At 39.0% G+C, this 19356-nt stretch overlaps 1 protein-coding gene across 1 annotated transcript in view; it reads right to left on the bottom strand.

Annotated features, from left to right (window-relative positions):
• The window catches only part of LOC143624233 (ADP-ribosylation factor 1-like), a 66731-nt gene that overhangs the window by 12791 nt on the left and 34584 nt on the right, over window positions 1–19356 (bottom strand). The gene's annotated exons all lie outside the window — the stretch shown is intronic.

Genomic DNA, 19356 nt, shown 5'->3' with positions numbered 1-19356 from the left:
GATTTTCTTCTCATTAAGCACCTTCAGATCAGCTTGCGATAAGTTTACCAAATGCATCGGATCGTAAACTCTTAGGAGCTCTTGTTCATCCTCGTCTTCCATCACCGCCTCTGCTGTCTCACAATCCACATACCACCACTTTAGGTCTTTAAGCACATCCTTGGGCATTAGCTTCATCGGTACTTCTTTAAGGCACCGGATCGGTTTATACTTCATGACCATCCAAGGTTTTCCATCAGCTCTCAAACCTCTATCCTTGTCTTCAACAAGTTTTCCCTTCTGCGGTTTCAACAGCTCAAACTTCTTCTCTTTTATACTCTCTCTCCATACAATTTTCTCAATGACTCTAGCCATATTATCGTCATTTCGATTGATTAACCCCAATCTGGCTAAGTCTTTCACTTCACATTCCGGCAGTGTATTCAACGACCTTAACATTCTTTTAAAATACTGAACGCCGTCATACCGTTTAATCACAAAGAGCTTCAACTGCTCATCATAGATCCAACAAATAATCCCTTTCTTCGCTTCAGCATAGCCTTTAATATTGTAACTCTTCTTAAACATTGTAGGGACCGCTGGTTTCTTCGTTTTGACGAACCACTGAGCATAGCCTTCCTTCCACCTAGGCTGCTCTTCCCATTCAGTCTCATCGATTACTGTCTCATTACCCATATCTGCTTTCTCCACACCTGGAATGTCATGCTCTACATTCTCTTCTACTATTTCACCTTCTTCAACATCTTCTTCCCACTCGACCCAGGTGAAATAGCATAAGAGCCTAAGGCTCTGATACCACATGTAAGTCCCCCCGGGGCGTCGCCGATCGTTACGAGATCCGCACGAGGTCTAGGAGTGCGGAATCCTCTTAGACTCGTTTATTGGTGTAAAGATGAAGAACACAAACACGTACACGAACAAATACACGAACAAATACAAGAACGGGATAATCAAATCTGCAGATTCTTATATAATAATCAAAACACTTACATACCAAACATGAAAACAAATGACACGGCCGACCCGAGGTGAGCTCTACCTCGGGCCGTCCCACACGGCTCACTCTCTCGGTTTCTCTCTAGCTAATTAAACTTATTCACAATACTCTGATTTTTGGATTCTTAAAACTAAACATGACACACGCATATATATATAAACTTCAGTAGGCGTCAGTAGGCGAAGTTGTTCATAACTTCGCCTATGGCGAAGTTGTGATAACTTCGCCTAAGATTCTCACCTTCTTCATCCAATGAGGACAAATGCTCCTCCTCTATCTCTTCCCCTGCTCTTGAATCCTCAATCTCACTTAGGCGTTCGATAAGCGTTTGACTCGGAGGTGGAACATATATCGAGTCATTCACAATAGCATGCAGTACATCGTCCATTATTGCCTCCAATTCCGGGGTGGGCTCTAATATATTTCCCAATAAATCCCTATACCCTAAGAAGTTCCCCATCAGATCATATGCGAAACGGTATGGAGGTTCTACCCAAAGTGATTCGAAGTTAGCCTTTTGTGCCTCGGTTTCTATTCTCCTTCGCTCATAAGCGTCATGTACCCAGTGATCTCCGCCACACACTTTGTACTATGGCGTTCCAAGGTGTCGTCCAAACATATTTTCTTTAAAGAACACTCAAAAGAAAAGGATCACGGGCACCAGATAAAAATAGAATAAAATACTTAAAATAAAATTAAGCTAAAACTAAACTAATTAAAATAACTAATCTAATCTAAATATACGAAAATACAATAGGCAAATCCTAACTCGGGTCGTTCTCAATACGACTCAAACCGTGTCCCCGACAACGGCGCCAAAAACTTGATGTGCGAAAATATATATATCAATAAAACACAAGTCGCAACTAAGCTTTAAAAACCAAACAATCTATCCTAGTTCACACAAACGGCAAGTGTACCAGTTGCGTATAGCACAGATAAGGAAAGTCCGGATATCGAACTCGAAGACACGTGAAAACGTTTTTAATTACGAAACTCTAACCAAGACTCACCAAAATATTTTATTAATTTATTTTAGAATTTATTTAACTACTTAACTTAACTGAATGAAAACTTTTAACACAACTTTGAAAACTTTGGTTTAATTCAATGAATAAAGACGTCTACCTAGGAATGAATCATGTTGAAAGAAATAACAAGACAACGGATTGAAAATTGTTGGTGCATTTTGTGACCGTCGCTATGCAATTCAGACCAGCGGAGACGCCATAGGTGAAGTTAGAACAACTTCGCCTTAAGCGAAGTTAGAACAACTTCGCCAACGGCGAAGTTAGGACAACTTCACCTTAGGCGAAGTTATCACAACTTCGCCATAGGCGAAGTTATGAACAACTTCGCCTACTGACGCCTACTGAAGTTTATATATATATGCGTGTGTCTTGTTTAGTTTTAAGAATCCAGAAATCAGAGTATTGTGTGATAAGTTTAATTAGCTAGAGAGAAACCGAGAGAGTGAGCTGTGTGGGACGGCCCGAGGTAGAGCTCACCTCGGGTCGGCCGTGTCATTTGTTTTCATGTTTGGTATGTAAGTGTTTTGATTATTATATAAGAATCTGCAGATTTGATTATCCCGTTCTTGTATTTGTTCGTGTATTTGTTCGTGTACGTGTTTGTGTTCTTCATCTTTACACCAATAAACAAGTCTAGGAGGATTCCGCACTCCTAGACCTCGTGCGGATCTCGTAACGATCGGCGACGCCCCGGGGGGACTTACATGTGGTATCAGAGCCTTAGGCTCTTATGCTATGGTTCGAGATCTGCGTTTTGGTGTTTCTGGCACGTTTCTGTGCGTTTCTGGCCGAACAGCGCCGCAGGCGAAGTTATTGTTCATCAGGCGAAGTTGCGGTCACTGTTTGTAGGGTTTCAGCGAAGATATAAGGTCTGGCGAAGTTATGGACAGGTGAAGTTAGCAGCCAAGCGAAGTTAGCAGCCAAGCGAAGTTATGGCCAGGCGAAATTATTGAGGGGCGAAGTTGACTTTTAGGCGAAGTTGACTTTTAGGCGAAGTTAACTTTAGGCGAAGTTAACGAGAAAAAAAAAAAAAAAGAGTATTTTGGTGTTTTCGTCTGTATGGCCCGGTGTACACGATTATTGTGAGACCGAAGATGTTGTTCCGTCAATGAGTGAAACTTGTTATCTCTGGGTCTTACGTGTGAACAAATACGTGTCAACTCTGGATATGGAGTTGAGTTTGTGAATGGGATATTGATTGAAACTGGATATTGACACATATTTGGGTGTTTGTGGGCAATGAAATTGTTGTTGTTCGAGGTTGACCAACTGAAGAAAGTCAAATTGAACTGAAGGTTTTTGTCATTACTGGATTGCGGTCAGAGCATATTATTTATGTTATTTTCAAGGCGTTCGAGAATTGGATCCTGAAACGTGATGCTTATTTATTAGAGTGAAAATTCTGGAACAAGTTGGATTTAATCGAAAACTAAAGTGTTTATGTTCTTGATCGTTATCCCTGGTGATTGAAGATGCTTCGGATTAATTAATGGTCATGTGTTAGATTCTGTCAAGGTGGTTTTGTGATGAAATTGATCACTTGATGTTGAGTAGTTGAAGATTAAACCTTATCGTATGCCGACGAGTTGGTGAAGTTGTGGAGGAAGCCCAACTTCACGTGTTGGTGAAGTCAGATGGACTCACGTGATTGGTTGAGATGATCTATTGGCACGAGGATGCATGCATTTCAAAGACCTCAATCGTTATAGTCGGAGAAGCTTACACTGAAGGGGAGATCTGATATGGAAGACGCTGGGTGATTGGTAGATTTGTGAAGCTACAAGACAGTTTCAGACACGGCTGGTTGAAGAGCAAACAGAAGATCATCAGTTAAGAGGGAGTCTGTTGGTGCATGTTTTGTAACAGATGATCTTTTTTTAGGGTTTTAAATTCAGCATCCAACCTAACATACTGATCGGTTATAGTTGCTAATTGCTCAGACAAGTTTTCACATTTAGAACATGTAGGTTTAGAACATACCTCGGAGAGCTGGTCTTTAACATCTGCCATGAAAGCTTTTTCTTCTCCGGTAACCTTCTCACTTTCTTCAGTTTCAACCTTCGTCAAATTTGCCTGCTCAAAAGTTTCTTCAGAATGCAAGTTCCAGTTATATTCTCCATCTCCTCTGAAATCATTGCACTATAATCTTTAGAACCCCCACTTTGCTGTGTAGACCTGCCCTGACTTCGTTCTACACGCTCATTCCTGCATTCCTTTGCAAAGTGACCGTTTTGCTGACAATTGTAGCATCTTACCTTCGTCTTGTCGAACCCTGGCCTTCCACCGACAAACTTTCTTCCGGTCTTATTCATAAACCTTTTCACTCTTCTCACGATCATGGCCATCTGCCATTGTAGATCCATTTCTTCCATATCATCAGCATCAATCTGGTCATAGTCTTCATCCAACATAGCTGGATCAACAATCTTCCCCTGAATGTAGTTCTCATAGGAAGCAATAAAAGAAGCATAGAGACCAAACTGCTCTTCAGCAGATTTGACACTCATAGGCATCTTGGAGTAGTTGTTGCTGGGAATACTTGGAGAGCAACTACTCTTGCTTACCTAGGGTTGAGAACCACTCGATCCACCTGCTACATAGCAAACATCACCATTTGTGTTGACTGACACATGACCCTCATGTGATGAGTTTGCGCCCGACTCTCCCTTCGAGTAGTAGGCAGCAGATTCAGTCTTCGATCCTGAGCTAGTGTTGACTTTAGCTCCATACATACCTGGATCTTGAACCTGATCCGTAGGTGTCTCTTTTCTGACCATGTTAAGCTCAAAGGTTCTGAGCTTGTTGACTGCCGTTTCTAGATCATATGTGGGAAAGTCTTTGTCTTCCCTCATCAGCACAGTGTACATCTCCCATTTTGGTGGGAGAGCATCTAGAAGCTTCTCAACTATTTCTTCTTCTCGGTAGGAAAGAGAATAGTTGCTCAGTTCAGTCATCAGATGGTAATATCGAGTGATAATATCATCTAAGGATTCATTCTTCAAATACTTGAAGACTGAGAACTGGGTTTTGAGCAATTTTATCTTGGAAGCACGGATTCCTACATTCCCTTCAAATCTGTTCTCAAGAGCTTCCCAAAGCTCTCTTGCTGACGTATACTTTCTAAACGTATGAAGGATCTCTTGTGGAAGAGCCATAGTAATAGCAGCATGAGCCTTGCTCTCGGCCTCATACATCGTTTTCTCTTCTTCTTCCATTTTGCTATACTTTTTGATTTGATCACGATCTTGATACTCCATAACTGGTGGAATATAACCATCCTGGATGCATACCCACATCTTCGCATCCTGGTATTTGACGTATTGTATGAACCGATCCTTCCATGCAACGAAATCGGTTCCCTTCAGCAATCTTGGGGCCTTAGTAGCTGACCCTGCTTCAACTTCCATCTTTACTAACTAAGAGATGTTAATCGACGACATCTTTCCCGAAAAGTAAGAAACCCGAAAAATTAAATTTTTTTTTTTAAAGCACTGTAGGCAAAGTTACGGATAACTTCGCTTTAGTCTTAACTTCGCAGAAGAACTTCGCTGATGATTAACTTCGCTTAAGGTAAGCGAACTTAGGAGGTAGGCGGAGTTGTAGAGAACTTCGCTGAGTTAGGCGAACTTCAGAAGGTAGGCGAAGTTATGGATAACTTCGCTTAACCTTATATCTTCGCTGAAACCCTACGTATCCTGACGGCAACTTCGCCTGATGAACACGGACGTTTTTGCATATCTGAAATCTGGATTTTACCAGGTTTTTGACGGTGCAAAGGCTTGAATACGATGGTAGGAGGTAAGACTGACTCAAAAACACAGAAAACACGTCCCGCGAATAGTCGAAACGGGACGATTTCTACACCCGCGTGAATATCCCGAACCACACAATCGAGCAACTGCTCTGATACCAATTCTAGGTTCCCTGGAAGGATCGCATGAGATATCTCGATCAACTCAGGTGCGGAATCCCTGTGTAGATCGTTACGAGCGTAGAACACGAATCACACGAACACACGAAACGAACACACGTTATATATTATAACTCAAACACGTGATGTAATATCACTGTTACAGACTCTCGTCCTCACGTTACAATGAACTTGAACAACTGACACGAACTTAAACAACGATTACAAACCAAGCCGTAACCTAGGACTATTTATACACGACAACTTCGCCTGGCATGTTCAGGCGAAGTTGTCCATAACTTCGCTTGACTAACAAGTTCGCCTGTTAAGCGAACTTGTCAGTAACTTCGCTTAAACATACAAAACATAATTAAACATTACAGACTCGATTACAGACACTAGACTATGAACTACTGACATTATGCACCAACATTTATGATGATGTTTATGATGTTTTTCTTAAGTATGCATGGCTGTCCAAAATCTATGTTTGGCTAAACTTGTTTGTTCTACCTAGGATAGATGATTATTGAGTAGTTTAGACTTGTATAATGGATTGTTAATTTTCAAGACTTGAATTATTGATATAAAGTTTAACTAAACCATAAATTAGATTGTGTGTGATGGCTGTGTTTTATGTGATATTACTTATAATCCTCTTGCATTAGTTAATTGAATTGGTTTTGATTAATTGATTGCTTGTTAGACTCTTGACTTGGTGTTTAGGGTTTATTTGCGGGGTGTACAACCGTAGGGATAAGTGGGTAATAGAAATCATCTAAAATCAGTTAAAATACACCTTCTTTGAGACCAAGAGGTGATAAGAGGTAATATTGTCACGTTTCTTTTACTTGTTAGAATTAAGACCGCGCGAGAGCGGGTTTTTGTCTTGTCAAGTTTGAGTGTTTATGTGCAATTAGTTGGTTTAATTTAGGTTAAGTTAAATTGTTCCTCTATCCTTGGTGACATAGTATTTGTCTCCATTAGGATAGTGTGTCGATGAGACCGAGAGGAGAGTCGACATTTGAACACGTTAATAATTGTTTTTCCGGTTTATTCTTTAAAATCAACTAAAATAAGTTAAAGTTTGTTAGAGAGACTGAGAGGTAATTTGACTTTCTTAAACAAGTTTTAGTTGTGTCATCTTTTATAACCGGTGTCATGAATATTTTCAATCCGTTGTCTTGTTATTTCTTTCAACATGATTCATTCCTAGGTAGACGTCTTTATTCATTGAGATTTAAACCAAAGTTTTCAAAGTTGTGTTAAAAGTTTTCATTCAGTTAAGTTAAGTAGTTAAATAAATTCTAAAATAAATTAATTAAATATTTTGGTGAGTATTGGTTAGAGTTTCGTAATTAAAAACGTTTTCACGTGTCTTCGAGTTCGATATCTGGACTTTCCTTATCTGTGCTATACGCGACCGGTACACTTGCCGTTTGTGTGAACTAGGATAGATTGTTTGGTTTTTAAAGCTTAGTTGCGACTTGTGTTTTATTGATATATATATTTTCGCACATCAAGTTTTTGGCGCCGTTGCCGGGGACACGGTTTGAGTCGTATTGAGAACGACCCGAGTTAGGATTTGCCTATTGTATTTTCGTATATTTAGATTAGATTAGTTATTTTAATTAGTTTAGTTTTAGCTTAATTTTATTTTAAGTATTTTATTCTGTTTTTATCTGGTGCCCGTGATCCTTTTCTTTTGACTGTTCTTTAAAGGAAATATGTTTGGACGACACCTTGGAACGCCATGGTGCAAAGTGTGTGGCGGAGATCACTGGGTACATGACGCTTATGAGCGAAGGAGGATAGAAACCGAGGCATAAAAGGCTAACTTCGAATCACTTTGGGTAGAACCTCCATACCGTTTCGCATATGATCTGATGGGGAACTTCTTAGGGTATAGGGATTCATTGGGAAATATATTAGAGCCCACCCTGGAATTGGAGGCAATAATGGACGATGTACTGCATGCTATTGTGAATGACTCGGTATATGTTCCACCTCCGAGTCAAACGCTTATCAAACGCCTAAGTGAGATTGAGGATTCAAGAGTAGGGGAAGAGATAGAGGAGGAGCATTTGTCCTCATTGGATGAAGAAGGTGAGAATCCACCCGGCCATGAAACAGATCCATTTGATGCATCACAATTGTTATGTTTTCAGTTTTAATTGTTTTGTTTGATTTAGACTTTATGATGATATGCTAAATTCCATAAATTACCTAGGTCGTGATGAACTTTAGTTCGGTTTGATTTTGTTTGGGATTTTTATTCGTTATGGGTTTTATGTTTTAAGTAAATTGTTGAGCTTGATTTAATTGATGCGTATGATTGCTTGGTTTTGTTTACTTGGAATTATTGTTTCACATTGCCCTTGTTGATTGTTTCATAGGATAGGGTTTTGTTAGGTCATTTACTGTGTGTTCTTGACTAGTTTGTGATTAATATCGATTAAAATCATAGAAACAATAAAACTGATTAAATAAATAAAAGTGAGTTGCTAGCCTAAAAAGCTGTAAAGTGGTAGGTTATTGAGAGATCTTTGCTTGTTGGGATTGCTAGATTTATTTCTTCGTAAGGAGTCCGTCTATGTTTGATTATCAGCTTAGTCTATTAAATCAATTGAGTCTGCTTTGCTATCTTTGATTTCCGCGCTGTAAGGTAGGATTTCGTTATAAAGATACTTGAACATAATTTGTTAAATAACCGTAAGGAAGTTTAATTCATAAAACTGGTGAGTCTTAAAACTTGTTAGAAATCCATAGGCGTCTTCTTGAAGTTCAAGGGTCATGTTCGGGTTTTATGTCAAGGGTCTATTTTATGATCCCGGTTTCATAACGTAAATTTCTCATTTAATTAATAACCGTAACTTTGGGGATTCTGGCCTAGGTAGTTATCTTCATCATCTGAATTAATCTAAGTTTTTAATTGTTTATTAGTTTAAAAGTAATTAGGTTAAATGTTTATTAATTAATTAATTAGTTTTAAGGTTATGATTATGTTTTATTATTATTATTATATTAATTAGGCTTAGGGTTAAGTATTTAATAATTGAGTAATCATTAGTTAATAATTAGTAAGTTTTAAGTAATAGTTAATTATTAATTAGAGTTTTAATTAATTAGTATTAAATTCCCCATCGAATATTATTAATAAATAGTCGTGTCGTGTAGTTGAGTCTTGTTTGCTAATTTCGTAATTTATAGAGTCTCGTGGGTTCGATATTCGGATTTACTTAGCTGTACTAGAGTCGACCGGTTCACTTGCCGGTTAGTAGTTTAAGGGTCTAGAGTATTACTTAGTGTCTAGATTAGTATAATTTTAGTTAATAATTATTTGACTACTTTTAGCACATCAAGTTTTTGGCGCCGTTGTCGGGGACTCTTAGCGATTGCGTTATTTGGTTTAATTGGACTTACTTGCTACGTAAGTGCTATTTGATTTATTTTCGTTTGAGTCGTAGGAGTCTAATTAAATTCTAGTTTATTTTTTGTTTATAGTTTTAATTTTATTTTTAGTCTACTTACTTGGTATGTTGCGTTTTTCAGGTATATGCCACATCTTCGTTTGCAAGGACCACCGCTGGACAATCTAGATTTTTCTCCGTTCAAAACCGAGACCAGCTCATCAGGAGAAAAACAACCATTAGAAGCTACATCTACACTAAAGTCGTCACCACACAGTTCACCACCAGAAAGTCCTAGAAGCCAACCAGAAGTTCAAATGGCCGACGATAGGACAATTGTTGCTCAAGCCTTCGATGGCTTAACCGGAAACCAGTCATGTATCGTCGTTCCCCAAATCGACAACCCCAACTCGTGGCAAATTTAGTCATACGTTATGAACAACATCGTCAAACTAACCAGTTTCATGGGAACGATGACGAGGATGCACCGGCACACATTAACCGACTTTACCGCGTTTTGAAAACTTTTAATTTGCAAGGTGCTACTGAAGATGCTATTTTCTTACATCTTTTCCCTTTTTCACTTGCAACTAAAGCAGCTCTTTGGCTCGACACTCAGCCGCCTGGCACATTCACCACTTGGGAAACACTACGGTATGCTTTTATCAAGAGATACTTCCCACCGACTAAAGCGGCTATTCTCCGTGATCAGATTCACTCGTTTCGCATGGAACCAGATGAACAATATTGCCATGCTTGGGAGCGTTTTCAGAATTTGCTTGCCCGTTGTTCACAGAATGGTCTTACACCATGGGCTCTCGTGGAAAATTTTACAACGGGCTGACATATGAAACACAAGTTCGTTTTAACACTGCCGCTGGAGGTAACTTAATGGCAAGGAAAAATGTCGCCGAATGCAACGAGATGTTTGAAAGCTTCGCTCAATCGGACCTCGCCAAAGGGCCACGACGCGGGAATTCCACTCCCGTTAGCAGTACATTCTCATCTTCTCAAGGTGTACACCAAGTTAATCTGGGTACTATTGTGGCTGCTTCTTTGGAATCACTAACCCGAGAGGTGAAGGAACTTAAGACTAAGGTGGACAAGTGTGAGTTTTATAGAGGGTGGACATGGCACTTTGGAGTGCCCAGTGATGAATCAGCTAGTCGATTATGTTGGTGGTCAGAATAGGTTTCCCAACAACAACTTCAACAACAATCAGAATTGGAATACCTACAAGAACCCGAATCAGAATAACTCCAACTAGCGTCCGTCAGGCGCACCATCCGGCTATCAAAATTCTTACAATCAAGGACAAGGTCAGTATAATAATTATAATAATAACAATGGTACTAATGTTCAAAATAATGTGCAGGATTCAAATGGTGGAATGAGACGTCTAGAGGAGATGATGAAGCAAATCTTGGAGAGAGATCAAGTTACACATAAAAAGTTTGCCGAACACGATTTACTCTTAAAGAATCAACAATCTTCTTTGCTTGACCTTCAAAGGTCCGCTGTTGATATTGCTCGTCGTCTCGATGAAAGGCCTCAAGGACAGTTTTCGGGTTCTACTCAGCCGAATCCGGCCGCTCAATTGAAAGCAATTACTACTCGTAGCGGAAGGGTTTTGGGACTTGAGATTGTCAAAGAAAGGGTTGGAGTTGATGAAGAAGAAGTGGTAGATGAAGAGATTGAGATGGAGGCTCCGGGTAAGTCACAAGTTAAAACACCAATTATTGAGCCACAAGTTGAGAAAAAGCCGGTTGTATTTCGACCACCACCTGATATTAATATTGCCCATGTTCCTTAACCCGCTCGTCTCAAGAATCAAAAGTACACGAGGGAATACGGCCATTTTCTAGATATGTTCCGACAATTAAATATTAATCTTCCATTTGTTGAAGCCCTCCAACACATGCCAAAGTATGCGAAATTCTTGAAAGATTTGCTCCAACCCTAGCCGCGACCCCCACTTCTCCTTCACCAAAATCTTTAATTTTTCACTATTATTCACCAAATTAAACCTCATAATCACTTTCCTATTATCCTAATATCATAACCCACCATCAATTTTCATCAAAACTTCATTAATCCTCTCACTTGCACACACTTTCATTCTTAATTTTTTGCAAGTTCATCCGGGTTTTACACTACTATAAGGTATGATTTCTTGTAATTTTTGTAATCTTTGTATAATTTAATGTTAGTTTTAGCTTAGTTTTTGCTAACTTTGTTGTTGGGTTTCGTTCAAGTAAGTTGTTTGGGTTCATTTTTGGGTGCGGTTTGGTATGGTTTGGTAGTTTAGCTGAGTTTTTGGGTGCGGTTGGTTATGTTGGAACTTGTTGCAAGTTGTTTTTGGTTGCGGTCGGGTTGTCGGTTTGGGATTTTACCGAATGTATTTAGTGTTGGAATCTGGTTTGAGATGTTGAACTATAGATGTTTTAGTAGTTAAAAACGAGCAGGAACACAATTTTTATACAATATATATTTTACCAAAGTGTGGTTTTTCGATCGTTTTCGACTCAATTTTTCGGGTTGTTGGCACTTGGGTTTAATTGGGACAATTAAAGTGCCGGGAGAAGGTGATGTTTGTTGAGTCGGTATGAATGTTTTCGGGTGTACAAACTAGTAAAAGTATGTAAAAGTTGGTTTTTCGTTAGCTTTTTAGTGAAAATATAAATCGCTCGCACTTACTTAATTTTCATCTAAATGAGTCGGTTCAAAATGTTTTGTAACCCGGAATTCCATATTTATTTTATTTTCAGTTTTTAATATAAAAAAAATCTGGAAATTTTAAAAAAATATTGTGTTTTATTCTTTTTATTTTATTTACTTACTCACATGTTTGTTTGCTTGTTTAAATGTGTTTAGATGTCAAAAGAAGCGGGAAAACGCAAACGAGGCCTGGCTCCGCGACCGCGAGGCGGGCCAGAACCGGTTATTTTCATGGAGCCGAGGACTCGGGTGATTGAATACCAATCCGGACCGATTGTGTATAAAAGAGCTCCAATCCTTATGAAAAGTTCATTGCTTAAATTCGAGGTAGATTCACAAGAATATGGTCAAGTATGTAAGGTAATAAATTCGGATCTTCTCACTTTAAAGACTATAGATTGGGATTTATTGAGTACGATTGGTCAAAGAGAGAGAGTTGAGGAGTTATTGGGCTTGAAATTTAAGGCCATGCTATGTTTAAACGAACAGCAATATCACGAGCTGACATTGGAGTTTTTTAGCACGTTTCAATACAAAGATGGTAACTTTGCTCAGTTGGATGTGGTGTCGTTTGCTTTGGGAAGGAAATTGTATAATATGACTATCGCACAGCTTGCGGTAGTGAGCGGTTTTTATACGGAGGAAGAGGTAAAAGAACCGGGGTTTCTGACAAGTATTCGGGGTGCGTTTACAAGTAAGAAAGATGTGAGTTTTGGTCAGGAAGAGTTGGCTGCTTTTTGGAATAAAATTTCTATATGTTCGTTTTCGGGATCGAATGTGGCTTCGGATATTCGGGATCCTGTGCTTCGGTTTATTCACCGGGTTTTGGTGAATACGTTGATTGGTCGCGGTTCGGGCGATAATAAAGTAAACTGGTTGGATATCTTTTGCTTGTTGGCGATGGTGGATCAGTGTCCGATTAATTACGCGAGTCTTTTGGCGTGATCGTTTCATCGGACGAGACGTGGTGGAACCAAAAATAGGTCAAAGCTGGATATGGGCCCATACATCACACTTATTGCTAAAAATTTGGGTGTGCTTGATAAGTTTAAACTGAAATATTAGAGATTGGGACCCGAAAGAGAGTTTTTGGGAGTCAAGGATTTGAGAAATGCTGGTATTTTGAAGGGGACTGACCCGTTGGCGTGGGAGGATATTAAGATGGGCCCATATATTCATCCACCGTCGAGCACCGCGGCTTCTGCGGCTTTGAGAGTCGGTTTTCCAACACGTCATCAGAGGCCACTTCACAGATCTGAGAGAACGGGTGCTCAGTTCCAGGTCAGAGAGCCTCGCCTCGAGGATATTACTTTGGATTCATTATATGACCGGATGGCGTCCGGTTTTGATCAAATTAGGGGGTATGTGACGGAGCAGCGGGAGAAGTTGAGACAGATGATGCGAGAGCAACAGAGATAGAGGCGAATCAGAGAAGGCAATATGAGCATATGAGATATATGATGACCGAGTTGAGGATTGGGTTGCCTGCGTCTCTCCGACAGCCGATGTTGCGGGTCCGAGCAGGTCGAGCGCTCCCGGTGGTGCGGGGTATGGTTATAGACAGCCGTTTTACGGGCCCGGTCATCCGGAATTTGATAATGCAGAGCCATTCCCTTATTATGAGCAGGAGTCGTAGGAGGAAGAAGAGGACGAGGATTGATCTTGAGTTTACGAGCCAACATGGGAGTTTATATGTTTTTATCGTTTTTTTTATTTTTTTATGATGTTTTTATTTTTAGTTGGTTTGTACGGATTTTTATTTTAGACTATTTGGTTAGGTTGGCGGGTTGGAAGTTGGTGGACGTTGAAAAACTTATAAGTAACCTTTGTTTTTTAGATGTTAAGTTTGATGTTACTTAGGTTTATTCGAGAGGAGTGGTCGTGTCCGTTCAGAAAGAGAGAGTGAGTTACCAATTTTTGTTGAGCGGTCGGTAAGGAGAGCACCCATGGAAATAGAATAGCACATTGACAGTCTCGCATATTACCAGCTAAGTCTTTTCCATTGTACTTTTTTTTATGTTTTTATTTTTATGTTTTTGTTTTTATTTTTTTAGGCTTTTGCTTTTTATTTTTATAATTTTTAGCTTTTGTTTTTAATTTTTTGAGTCGTGTTTCCCGTGCCCGCATTAAGGACAATGAAAATTTAAATGTGAGGATGTGACACAAGTGTTTCAACTAATTTTAGTTTTGTTTTCGTTTTCTTAAGTTTTATAAAAAAAATTGAAAAAAATTGAAAAATGTTTTAAAAAAATGTCCCTTGGACCCATTTTAACAAATGAATTAATTAAGTCCAAATTTTGAAAAGATGAATAAACATGTTTATATAAAAAATGCTATAAATATTCCGAAAGATGCTATACTGACTGGAAAAACTGCATCTTTATAAAATTCATACCAATCTATTGAATTGTTTGAATTTTTATGTAAAAGATTTATAGATGGGGTTAACCATTTGGATAATATATCCACATCTTGATTGAAAGGAATTCCTAAGAATTAGAATTACTTATTCGTTGAGAAAATAACCCATGGGAAGGGCTGATTTGCAGATGAGGAATTAGCATACCAACTCACTTTCATCCTTCCCGTTCGTGTTCGTAGGCCTTTTTTTTAGAGGGGGGTGGGACCAAGGAGGTAATTCATAATTTCTAAATTGAACAGATTTTTTATTCGATTTAGAAAGTAGGAAACTATAACTATATATATATAAATAGTACAAAGTAATATTCGGTCCGATTTAGGTGCCCAGTTAGGTGCCAAACAGACCCCCCCACATTGATTTGATATATTGATAAGGTGAATACCTAGTCTATTCAATGATAGGCTGAGTATCAGGGCCTCAAAAAAACCTCTTTTCGTCCTATGAACTTTAAGGTGTATGAAGTTTCATATTTGATTCTTAAGTAGAGCGATAGAGACTTCATTTCACTTAAGTTAATCTAGTAAGTTAATCTAGGCAAGAGGCAAAACTACGTCAAGATAACCCCCCTTGAAAAACTTTGGTAGTGTTCCTGAATCTGAATCAACATAATGACTCAGAGCACATGGAGCCATCTTGTTTTTTTGCATTAAAGTGGGAGATGATGATAATTATTAGAAATTGGTTTTCAAACTACTAATAATATGAGATAAATAAAAGAAAACACACTTAACTTGGAATGTGTCGGTAGGCTCAGCCTTGAAAATGAAAGGGCAAATTTGATCAAATGGGTCGGAAATCTCTTGTGGGTAAAGCTTTTTGTCCGTGTAAGATAAGTAATGAAAGGTCAGACCATACTCAAGCCTCAATTCTTGGTATGAAAAGTGGAAATATTATAAAGTTTGAAAAGTTTAAAAAATTATTGAATGCGTTATCATATGATGCTTGGGTAGGTTTAACGTTAGAGTATGTCGTGTAGCTTGTGATATAAATTTTAAACTGCTTAGCTTTAGTGTTTTACACATCATTGGCGTATGGTTTTATAACCTTAAATCTTGTATTGATGGGATGCCCCGGGTCCGGAGACTATGGGTCCGTATGCAGTCTATTCATCTGGGTATTCACAATTCCTAAGTGGGGTTGTGTATATTTAAAATTAAGCTAAAAAGAGAAAACCCGCAGTTTTCTGCCACATAAATCTTTAAACATGATCACAAAAAGTACAAAGTACAAATACATTACAGACTTGATCATCCACGTTGTTAGCCATGTGGGATCCCCTTACTCGCGTCTCATTACCATTAAGAAACGGACCACAAGGGACACGCCACATATAAGCCCTACAGATTAAATTTTGCATACTCACCTATGGTAATGGTTCGGTGTATTCTTGATAACGAGGGTATGTCATGTTGTGGGGAACAATAACTATAAATTGATTGAACCTTAATAATATCTAATGGCTGCTTGGTAAACTTTGATGATTAAGCTTAGGTGGATAAACAATACCCTTTATCGTCTTAACTATTCATAAAAAAATAGAGCAACAAAAGTTTTAAATCTGCTAATTTTGAGGTTTAAGTCAAGTTGGAGTGGTCTGGTCCGGTAAAACCTGAAAATAAGCGGGTCTTAACTGTGTAAACCACTGAGTACTAAAATTGTCGGATCTTATTTGTCCCGGTAAAGACTAAGGCATGGGTTTAAGTGGACAACAATATCGGTGATCGCGGTTTTTGCGTTTTTCGAAGCTTTAAAAATTAACCTATATGTTTGTTAGACTGTAAATTTCCGATTCTGATCCAGCTGCATCAAACTTTTTCAGGGACGAAAAAATAATAAGTGTGGGGATATTTGATATAATGTTAAATGTTTATGTTTCCCTTATATATTTTATATAATATTTTAATAGTTTTTGTTCGTTTTTACTCGATATTTGTATACTACTAACGTGTTTATGTTTCGTAGGTTCCGGGATTTGATCATGATCAAAATGGGCGAAAAACGAGTTAAAAGAGCCAAAACGGAGATCCGGAACGCGTCAGGAAGGAGTAGAACAGAGATACGGTCAGACCGGGCCGGTCTGTAACATCGTGAAAATTTTGAGTCCAAAGTATCAACTTTCCAAAGTTTAGGGACTAAAATTACCAAAATCCAAACCTTAGGGTTTAAAAATGTAAATTCTGATTTTCCGACCCATCGCGCTACGCGATGGATCAAGAAGGAACCCCATCGCGTACCGCGATGGGGTGTCTGACAAGTCGTGAAACGTGTGCCACGTGGCACACGGTGGCACCACTTGCCGCCACGTGTCACCACATGGCAAAACGTCCGCCACGTGGAGCGGTGCCATCCACTTGTCGACACGTGGCAGACCTACCCTCTGCGTCAGCAGACCTATATCGCGGTACGCGATAGGTCTGCTCAAGGACCCATCGCATACCGTGATGGGGTCCAAAATTATGTCTATAAATAGCAAGGTCCGGGTTTCATTCTTGGCATCCCACAAATCAGTTCTCCTTTCTCTCTCTAACATCTCACTAGAATCCCAAGTTCGTATAAACGATCCACCTCGATAAACGTGCCTTGTTTCCTCGATAAGCGTGCCACGATCCCTCGTTTGTGTATAACGTTTCCTCGAAGTAAGTGCCACCCCTCCACCCACATACAACCAATATGATGTTTGTTCTCGAAGTTCGTGCCAACAAGTGTTGAAGATTTGGCATACCTCGATTTGCGTGTCGAGAAAGTGAAGTAGCGTTGGAGTGCTGCTCGATTCCGTAGGGTTTCTATTACGTCGATAAGGTTAGGCGTAATTTCAATTGAATATAATTCAATATTATAATAAAAAGGCTTAAGCCCTAAGTCGAGGTTATACTCGATACCTCGATGAAAGGAAAAAAAAGAAAACATAACAATGAATCGAATAAAAGAATAATTGTTGAATATTGTGATAACATATATATGTGTGTAAGTATATATGTATATATTCTTTGTTATAATAATATTATTTAATGAATAAAGAGTGTTCTTAAATAATAAAAGAAAATGATTACGTTTCTTAGAGAAGAAGAAACGTCGGGTTTCTAATATAAACTAAAGGTTTATAATTACTTTTAAACAAAAGGTTTTCAAGTAAGAGAAAATAATTGAACTAAAGGTTCAATCGAGGATTGAGATATAAATTAAGACTAAAGGTCTTAAGCCGGATCGTGTATCCGACTAACAAATATTTATACTCGTACTATAGGTGCGAGATAAAGAAAGGGAAAGACCCTTGGACGGTGAGTGAAGCCGATCCTAAAGAGACAAGGTGAATACGCCCCCAAACTTTTAAACTTGTTTTTAAAATGAGTCAAACTTGTTATATGAAATTGTTTACAAGGAACTATGTGTTCCTAAAACCGTTATAAATAAGGGTATAAACCTATCCCTCAGGCTGTGGTATACGTATGTCTGGATCCTTACATAGGTGGTACTATGCGATGTATGGGCATGATCGCACCACCCTTGGTCGTAGGATGCTCTCCTGCAGGGAGTATGACCGATGTGTATATTTACGGGTACTTAACTAAGTCAAATGCTGCGGTGTTTGCTGAGGTGACCTAGAGTAGAGGCTCGTGTTTATAATGTGTTATTTGACTTTGTATTTCCTAAGCCACGTTGGGCCGAGGCAGGCGTAGTCTCGAGGGGTAACAAAGTAAAAGAAATTATTTTAGCGTCAGCGTGTTCACCAGCATTCGTTGCTGACGTATTTTCTTACATTTTGCAGGTGAACAAGCTTAGCACTTGGACTGTCGAAGTGCTACTCATGCATTCGATGGCTCGGATTATTTTGTAAACTTAAAACATATTAATATGGTGGTTTTGTGAATGATAAAACAAGTAATCTTTTTTAATAACTTAACGGGTATTTTGAATCCCGTCTTTTATAATATTTACATATTTGATCCTTAAAGATTATAAGTCTTCCGCAAATAAACGTAACTCTGATTTAATTACAACTGTGGTACCAACATAGTTGTCATACTCCTAGGCCGTGTTTTGGGTGTGACAAGTGTTGGTATCAGAGCCATCGATCTTAGCGAATTAGGTATCATAAAACAATACCCAAGCTTCGATCCAAGTATAGGAATTAATTGATTATATGTTTAGGGATAAGATAGGCTGGTAACCTTTCTTTCCCACTCTACATTCTAAACCACCCATAATATTAGATGTCGTTCAAAGTTCATATGGAGAATTATATGCGCAAGGCAAAGGAAGCCGGAATTGGTGAACCATACCCCAAAGACAACATGAGCGATGGGTACTATGAGGCATACTTTGATCAAGACGTGGAACATGACCTAACCAAACCCGTGTATTATCCCGGAAGTAGACACTACCCGATTAATGTTCTCGATAGTCCACCAAAACAAGGAGGCGAACCTCCAAGACACTCAAGTTATCATCCACCAACCCTACCGATGTATCAACCCTCTAAAACACCACAAAATTTTCCAACTGGATATTTTCCAAACCCATCCATCCTATACCTTTCTCGCCAATCGACAGATTAAGGAAGAACCAAGATCCCCATCTTCCGACTGGATGCAATGCCAATCTGACCCATGTCGATGGTATACTGGATGCTCAACTTTTAATTAAGTGAACTCTCAACCCAATAATGGTGAAAGGCCATCCCGCAAACCAAAGATGAGAGTAAGAATGCCCCAAGAAAACTTTCCAATGCTCCCTGTAAACATTGAGACCATCCAACCTATGGAAGAAAAAGAGCCTGAAGAGGAAGAGGAACCTGAGGAGGAACCCGAGGAGGAAGAGGAACTCTAAGAAGAAGAAGAGGATCCTGAAGAGTAGCCTGAATCTGCAAT

Source organism: Bidens hawaiensis, unplaced genomic scaffold (assembly GCF_021521415.1).
Source record: "Bidens hawaiensis isolate Kalapana, Puna unplaced genomic scaffold, B.hawaiensis_p1.1 tig00003698_1, whole genome shotgun sequence".
Lineage (NCBI taxonomy): Eukaryota > Viridiplantae > Streptophyta > Magnoliopsida > Asterales > Asteraceae > Bidens > Bidens hawaiensis.
Note: the sequence above shows the minus strand (reverse complement) of the source record. Positions and strands in the feature narration are given on the sequence as shown.